The following is a 9478-nucleotide window of genomic DNA, read 5'->3' on the forward strand; positions in this document are numbered from 1 at the left end:
TTTTCCGTTACATCTTTAGCTGTATCCGCGGTGTTCGGTTCAAAATTGTTTAGTTTTTATGTCCAAATTTTATTTAAAAGCAAGCGACAGTCTCACCTTGATTACTGTAGTGACTGCTGCATTTCAACCTACAGTTACAAAATATTACGAAAGCCCTGCTGTATATGAGCTTACCTTAGTTTTCATAATTGTGGTATTTTGAGTCGATTTAAAGTCACTGTAATGTTTCTTTTGTGAAAGTTTATGAATATTTGTTTCAAATAAGATGTTGTGGAGTTCCAGGAGTGTTTTGAAAATGGTTGTCTTACTATTCGAAAACTATTCGAACAGTATTCGATTAGTATTCATATTCAATTTGGTGTCATCACTATTCGATTCGGTCCCAACATTTATTTGCACACCCCTAGCATTTTTGTCTTGGCTCAAACAATGGCAGTTTGAGAGAACAAAGCCACTTCGTTGCTCAGTGGCACCTAGTAAGTATGCAAGGCCTGTGTGCAATGACTGCTTTTACTGTGTTTCAGCGGAGCTGACCAACCAAATGACAGATGGCAAGACTTCAGACTGGGCTCACTCACACTAGAGTTGCCAGTTCCACTCAAAATAAGTGGATTTGGGCTTATTTGCATTTTCCCAGCAAATATACTCATTTTAGTGATCATCCCGTTCACCAATAGCGCGTTTGTCGATGACCTTCTGTAGTTGAACGTTGAAGTCAAACATATGTTGGGGGAATCAACGAGTAACATTAATCGTGCACTGGCAAACGTGCATTCAACCGTACGGAGGCTACCCTGGAGACAACGTTAAAAAGTAAGGCAGCTTTGCACTAGGGGTGTCAAGCCTGAAGGAAGTGCAGAGCTGGGCAGCCTTCTTCGTTTTTCTCCTTTCCTTTTTTTCTGTATTTTATTCTCTCTATTTCTTTCTCTTTCTTTCTACTTCTCGCTTGCTTCCTCTTTTTTTCTATTTTTATATGTGGTTTTGCCTGCGTTACGCCCAGCTATGACAGCATACGACAGGCTGGGCCCCCTAAAGTGCTCTGCAGTTAGAAGTAAATATGTGCTTTCGTTGACAGTTGCGGGTATTTTCGCTGTACGAAATAATTAACGTAACTTTTAAATGCGAAGCATTTTCGTCTCCCCTTCCTATTTGTGTGACATTTTTTATTATAATGAAAAATACTTTAAAGAATGAGAAAAATAATTGAATTTCTGCTTCTTTTGGGCTTCCTCGCAAAAGTCACACCGCTTCTTTGGGGATTCTTTTGTGATGATTATTTGCTTGTTAGTTCAGCAGCATCTGGCAACTCTGGGTCACACCATCTTGACCTCTATTTTCAAGAATGTCCCTCCACTCAACGCTCTAGATTTACTCAAGAAAGTACAGGGAAGCACCACCTCTTGGCAGAAGTAGTCACTGCGCATTAGCGGTAATCAAGAGGAATTTTTCAGAAACGTCATTTTCTGTAGAGCAGCTGTACTGCCTCGACTCGTTCGTGCGAAGAAGGAACTCGCTTCTCTGCCACAATGGTTCGCCCCCTGCACTTTATGGCCAATCGAAAATTCATAAACCAGATGTCCCTCTTTGGCCCATTGTTGACTTCACCCGTTCACCCCTCCACAGACTTTCTGGCTACCTTCTCAGAATTTTATCGCCCTTCGTTGGAAGAGGCAACACGCATGTACTCAACTCCCCTCATTTCGTTGAAAAAGTGAGGTGCTTGATCCTCGAAGAAGACGAGGTGATGGTTTCATTTGACATTGTTTCCACGTTTACTTCCATTCCCATTGAACTTGCCGTTGAGTCCTGTGCTGCTGTGACGCTGATTCACATCTAGCGGAAAGGACGCCTTTTGATGTCCCCATTTGAGGAAGCTGCTCACTTTTTGCCTTGCCAACACCTACTTCTGTTTCGATAAGGTCGCCTACAAGCAAGTTCATGGTGCACCTATGGGTGCCTCTATCTCGGTTACTGTGGCAAACCTCGCAATGGAGTGGCTGGAAAATCGGGCTCTTGCTTCTTTCAGCCCTTGTCCAAGAATTTTCCTACGCTATGTTAATGATTGTTTTTGTGTCATCGAGTGCTCTGCTTTGGAAGCATTCACGACACATCTAAACAATCAAGCCGACTCCATTCAGTTCACCGTGGAATTGGAAGCCGACCAGAGGCTACCTTTTTTTGGACATCCTTGTTAAAAGCAACGGGGTGCTATCTTTCAGCGTGTACAGGAAAGGCACACATACTGGCAGGTACCTGAACTTCAGGTCTATCCAGGTCAGTAGTTGCCTCGTTGTTAGGTCGCGCGAATCGCATTTGCACGAATCCAGAAGACCTGACCGCTGATGTGAAGACAGTTTGGGAGGACCTTTTGACGTGCGATTACCTGTCAGCGTTCATTAACGCGGTGGAACATAGTTTGTCTGTTCCCTCCCAGCCTGCCAGTGTCAGAAGAAACACGCTCATGTTCCTTACGTGCCCGGGATAAGCGAGACCTTATCATGCGTATTGCGTAGCTACGACGTTGAAGTCGCCGACGTGCCTGTGCGCAAGCACTTTTAAGTGGGAAGGACAAGCTACCGCAGGAAGCCTTTCCTGGTGTTGCATAAAAAATCCCTTGTGCGGATAGCAAAAGTGTTTATATCTGGGAAACCGGCAACTTCAGACAGCGCATGCGCGAGCATCAGAACAAAGTCAAAAAGAGAAAAGTGGTGTCTAATGCACTGGCCAGGCATGCAGCTATGACTGATCACACCATTGACTGGACAAACGCGAGTATCACAGGGAAGGAAGGAAAGTGGAAGTCACGCCTGTATCTCGAATCGCTCGAGATACAATTTACAAGACACACACTGAATCGCAATGATGGAAACCTTCCCTCGCCCTAGGCACGGTGCTTGCGTCACGTGCTGAAACCTATATAGTAGGGATGGGCGAATAGTGAATTTGAGGTTCGAAGCGAATCCAAAGTGAATAGTGATTTGGTCGAATAATTTCGAATCGAATAGATCGAATAGTACTCACCACATATTATTAAAAAAATTGAGCATTTTCTTCATGACCCTGGCACAATATTTTTAAAGGAACCGACAACTGATTTTTCTCGACCCATTTTTTTACGACGCGACAGAAAGCTCACCCTTTGCAGTGTTTGTAGTTGCAGTAGTTAATCCCAAAAGCACGTAGTTATTTTACAAGCAGTATTTTTCGATCTGAAAGGCTGTAAACACAGATGCAGCTTTCCTTCAGCAACGCTGAGAATTGATAGCGATGCCGCCAGCCCTTTTCGCGATTTGTGAAAGCTATCGTTGTTCTGCTTTCGCAGGGGTTCCGGTAACTATGCGTAACAACCTTTATTTATAACTTTTCAACTATTTTTGAAAATAACAAGCTCTTACAATGAGATGATGTGGCATTATACACCTTCCCTGTATTTGTACCGCGTTGTGCGCGCATGCGTCCAAGGTTGCCTGTGCCTATGTCATGGGTGGCTTATCCCGGCGTCGTTACTCTCTCGATGCACGAGCCAAGCCAAGTCATCGAAAATGTCACTACACATATGCGCGGCAGCGCCGAGTACCAGCGCGCGTCATTTTTGAGACGAGGTGTAGGTAGCAAAACTATGTCGCTCCAAAATCTTAGTGACCTGGAAACTGCGTGCACGGTTGCATGAGCACGCTGAAAAGTTGCTCAAGACGCGCTGACAAGCATGGGATCATTACGTCACGCGAAGGCAGCCCCGCTTTAATGCATACTACTAACGCAGGCTTATATGTACATTATTACGGAGCAGTACCTTTTAATATAAAGAAATGAACAATATTTCAATACTAACAAAAAAAATCGTCGACCGCGTACAGCAATCAACGGTCATGTCTTCATCGGATCATTCATGTTTTTGCCGCCAGAGGCGCCACAGGTCATTTTTCGCGACTTTCAATTAAGAAATAAAAATATAAATCCATCTCTCCCGAAAAAAACAGGGTTGGTTTGAGTCAATGCGACAGACAATCTTTACATCAGTGGAGTCAACTCATTTCATATTCTGGGCAGTTGTTGGTCCCTTTAAAGGAGTCCTGACACAAAAATCTTCGTCCCGCGTTTTCTTGCTGCAATGTGTTGCTGGGGGCCTGTTAGTCATAACACGGCACATCGTTTGCTGCAGCGCGCGACAGATAATTAATTACAAGCTCCTCATTACCGACACAGCCTCAGTTTCAGTTTGACAGAGCTCCAAAAACGGCAAGCCGCCGGGTGCAACTATCACCACCTAGCGAGTGAAATGCTCGGTCACGTGAGCACACAGAACAGTGACGCATTTCCGCACGGTCTGTCGTCGTCGGGCTCATCATCGTCTGATGGCGACGATTTTTTTGCGGCGGGGATCGAAGGAATTTTCGACGTGGCGAATCACTTCAGGTTTGACCCGCTGGCGAGGAGCGATTCGTCGGGAAGCGCGTCAAAACAGAAATGGCGGCTACGACGTCATCGTAACTTGTACCGGCTGCAACGGTTACGTAGGGGAAGTAGGGGGGTCACCTCGGGTCACCTTCGAGGGTGTCAATGCACTAGGTGCGGCCTATAATGCTGGATCGCGCTCGCGAACTTCAAAATTCATATAAAATACCTTCCAAGCTTTATTCGCTGTCGATATTTTGCAGATGGTACACACACGTACACGGGAATCGATCCAGCAGGCTATCTCGGCCGCGAAATTTTGTGTCAGTACCCCTTTAAGAATAGGAACTAGGTATGAGTGAATCTCACTTTTTTGGTTTGAAATGAAGTGGAAGAAACCTTAAATGGGGGGGGGGGGGGTATCACATTTGAATAGCAGTAGGGTGTGAAGTATAAGTGGTACAATAGAAGTAAAAAATAACTATACTTAGCGCATATAAGCCCATATAATACACTGTTAAATTTTAAAGAATATGTACACTTAACTTTGAAGTGTGGCTTCGCGGCAGTGCAGATTTCCCCTGGCAGGGTAGTTTCACAGTAGAGCAACCCGGCGCTGCAGTGAAACCACCTTTACAGGGGGTTATGTGCGGTCAAACATACATATATTCGTTCATTTCGAATACTTCGAAATTTCGAATAATATAAATTCATATCGAATCGAATTCGAATACTTTAATATTCATTAGAATATTCGAGACGTCCGAATATTCGACCATCCTTACTATACAGGAGACATTAATAGTTGTTTGGCCTCATTGTGAACAAGGCTTCTGTATGGAAGCCCAAAAGTCGTTTTCTTTTAAGCTTTTATTTGGTCGGTGTACTTCGTTCCCTTCATTAAATTGATATATACTGAAATTGGCACAGCATGACATCAGCTTATGAAGAACACAAATGACAGGTCATAACGTCACAACGACATCATGATTGTCATGTGCAGCATGATCTTAACAACATACGAACATGGTGCAACCGTTGGTTAATGAACTTAAATCCTAATAAATGTAAGCTTGTTTCTTTTTCTCGCCGCCGTAAGCCTTTTGAGTTTACCTATTCCATCACTAATGTTCCCATACAATCAGTTCAATCATTCAAATACCTCGGCATCACCTTGGCTCATGACCTGTCTTGGCATCATCACACTACCAACATCATCTCGTCTGCTAATAAATCACTCGGGTTTCTCAGACGACACTTGCGCCATACTCCGCCTCACGTCAAGACGCTTGCATACAAATCATTTATCAGGTCCAAACTCGAGTATGCATCTTCCATCTGGCGCTTTCATCAATCATACATCATAAGAGAACTCGAATCACTTCAAAATCGGGCTACCAGGTTCATTCATTCTGCATATTCGTACGATATCAGCATCTCATCTCTAAAGGCGGAATCAGGTCTGGAAACCCTTGCTTCACGCCGACAGTGTGCCACTCTCTCTCTTTTTCATATGTTTTATTTCAGTTCACTGAATCATCCACTGCACATCACGCCCCCTCCGCACTGGTCATCCGTTACAAGTTGCAATACCACGTACCCGGACCACTGCATTCCAAGCCTCCTTTTTCGTAAGAGCAGCAAAAGACTGGAGCGGCCTTCCTCATGCCATCTCTGCCATCACTAACCCATCTATGTTTGCAGAAGCCATTAAAAACACCGTTGTATAGTTCTTTTTTTTGTTATACACCACCCCTTACGTAATACCCCTGCAGGGGGTCTTTAAGGAAATAAAAGTGAAGTGAAGTATGTCATGACATACATCACCCGGTCTCCTGGTTTAACAGCCGTTTCAAATTTGAGCTATACTGAAATCGACTTGGCATGACGTGAGCCTATGACGAATGTAAATTACAAGTCATAACATGAAAATTGTCATGTACGTCATGATACAGGGTCCATTATAAAGGTAACGCACATTTTCTGGGAAAAACAGATTTCTTGATCGGACCTGCACAAATGGTTAAGATTCTTCAAGATACTCTCCCCCTACATCAATACACTTGCGGAGACATGTCTGCCACGCCTGGAAGGCACCCTGAAAGTTCTCGACAGGAAAGTCTGTCAGGAACATTGTAACATGCTTTTGGATGTTGTCCATGGTCTCCCAATGCTTTCCTTTCAGCTCTCTCTTCAGTCGGAGAAAAAAAAAAAGTCGCATGGAGCCAAGTCGGGATTGTAAGGGGTTGGAGTTCTCCAAAATTTTCACTTGCCTCCCCAAGAGCAAACATAACCAAAACACAACGCATAAGTTCCCTGCCTCCCTGCCCCGCTGAAGGAACTCGCCTGTTGTGGTTGCCCCCCCCCCCCTCAGTAAAAAAATCCTGGTACGGTGGATGGAGGACCACCAGGGTATTGCTTCGGGCCAGGAAGTTGGTAACGATGAAGGACATGTGGCTGGGGGCATTGTCATGGTGGAGGTTGACCATGTCTTTGATGTCAGCCCTCATGCGCGTTTCAATCTCTCGAGCACCTCCAGGTAAAGGCCGAGTTTTCCGTTTCTCCCTGCAGTTCAAACTCAAAATGGACGATTCCTCGGGCGTCAAAGAAGACGATGAGCATTGTTCTGATGCGAGACTTGCTCATTCGCACTTTCTTTGGGCGGGGGGATGACTTTGTGTGCCACTCGCAGCTCTGATTTTTTTATTCTAGGCCGTACTTGAACATCCAGGATTCAAATCCTGTACTACCCATCATTCCCATGGTGGCGGAACGATGGCAGCGCCAGAGTTCCCTCTAGCAAGTATTGTAGGAAGCTCTATGGTCAGACCATTGGGTTCATTTCGTTGAAACAAAATCGCCTTGAATTAACTCGCCCAACTTACCACCTTGGTTAAGACCATTTGGCTTCAGTTCTAGAGGTAGAGTTTGAATCCAGTCATTGGAACACTCGTTAACATCTTGTTTTATATGGTGTAGATATGTGCTGAACTAACATTACTTTCACATGTGAGAAGCAATTTACAGTTAGGCATCTGATGTGCGTGTAGGTAGTGCTCACTTCTCTGCAGTCCTTTCAACTCGCCACGGTGGTCTAGTGGTTGTGGTGCTCGACTGCTGTCCAGCAGGTCGCAGGATTGAATCCTGGCAGTGGCGGCCACATTTGCGATGGAGGTGAAAATGCTCAACGCCTGTGTACTTAGATTTAGGTGCACGTAAAAGAACATCAGGTGGTCGAAATTTCCGGAGCCCTCCACAACGGCGTCTCTCATAATCATATTGTGGTTTTGGGACGTTAAACCCCAACAATTAAAAGATCCCATTCTTTTCACGAAGGGTAGCAAACTGGACTGCCTTTTCTGCTTAGCCTCTACCTTTCTGTTCTTTCTCCGTTGCTTTAAAAAATTTTTTTTTGAAAGGACAACTCTCGTGATTGCACTATTGTAACCGCTTTTGAATAAGACATCGTTTGCATCTGTTGTGTATATAATAATCAACAGACACCTACTTTGTTGGTCTGTTCAAATGGTGGGAAGGTAGCTGAAGAAATGCTATCCATATTTTAAATAAGTGCTGGCAATGCTTCTGCACTGTATCGGAGGCTTTCTTTTGCTTGCATATATAAAACTTTTCAGAAGCTGCATCATTTAGAATGCATGGTGGCAAGTTCTATGAACTAGGGGTGTGCGAATATTCAAAATTTCGAATGTTTTTCGAATAGTGTTTGCTATTCAATTCGATTCGCACTGGAATTTTACTATTTGAACTATTCGAACTTCCCAAAAACAAGTACAGTCAACGTCCGTTTGAAAGTGACCTCTTCAGGTTTTTAATATGCTTCACCTCTTTTAGTGCGGCAAAGCTGCCTTTCAAGCTCAGTTACGTTCGAACATAGCCAAGACACAGTCGTCCGACTAAAAGTGGTCCCTAGATTTTCAATATGCTTCACCTCATCACACCCCCGCATTGCAGCAAAGCTGCCTTTCAAGCTCCATTACGGTCGAACATAGTTAAGACACAGTCAACGTCCAATTAGAAGTGGTCCCTAGATTTTCAATATGCTTCACATCATACCACTCCCGCATTGCAGCAAAGCTGTCTTTCAACCTCCGCTACGGTCGCAAGTGTATTAACTAAATAAAACGCTGGTTCCAACATGGAGATGAAAGATGTGGCAGAGTTGGGGGCTCAAATAATGCTGTTCTGTACTTGAAATTTGGGCAGGAATTCCAAAAAATCGGACGCCAAAGCTTTTTAGCATCCAAAATTTCAGATATTATATATCGATGTCTACGAGGCAGGTTTGGAACTCCGTACTTGAAGGGAGCACACCCTTGTCCGCCTAATCAGTTGGGCTTCCACAGAAGTTGAAAGAGGAGGAGAGGCTGAGGAAATGGCATCTTTGCCTATCACGTGCTAAGTGTTGGCAACACTTTAGTTGCACCAAATCATGTACATAAATACAATTCGGCCTCTGCATTGCGTTTCAACCTAGCGAAAAGCACTTTCATCTTGCTATCTCATAAGAATATACTTAAGAATCCTCTCCAACTTTTTTTTCTGCAATTTCGCTTCGAAGTATTTGAAAAATATTCTAGAAATATTCGATTCGATTTGCACTCACACTTCAATATTCGAATACGCTTTGCACCCAAAATTTGTTATCTGCACAGCTCCACTATAAACAAACTTAGGCTTGTGCAATTACCACTTTTAGTTCAAAGCGAAGCCAAAGTGATTGGTAAATTAGTATCAAGTAACTTCCAAGTAAATTCAAGTAGTGGAGTGAAAGTTATAAGCAGTGACATACGTTAAGCTTTAAAATTTGCTCTACTCAGCTCACATGACAGTGAGGGCTCACAGGCAGGCTGTTTGTAAAGGCACCTTGCAATGTACTCAGCCTGAAATTCGCCTTCCACGTGGAGGACGCACTACACCGAATTTATTTGAACAGCATTAATGTGGAAAATGAACACTTTCAACTCCCACGATACCTGTAGTAGTGAGCAGCAGCCATCCTTCGCTGCCCATCACGCAACAAAAGAGCCGAGAATTCTCCCAGCAGCAAACATTCGAGACAGCC

This window comes from Rhipicephalus sanguineus, chromosome 10 (assembly GCF_013339695.2).
Source record: "Rhipicephalus sanguineus isolate Rsan-2018 chromosome 10, BIME_Rsan_1.4, whole genome shotgun sequence".
In the NCBI taxonomy this organism is placed as follows: Eukaryota; Metazoa; Arthropoda; class Arachnida; order Ixodida; family Ixodidae; genus Rhipicephalus; species Rhipicephalus sanguineus.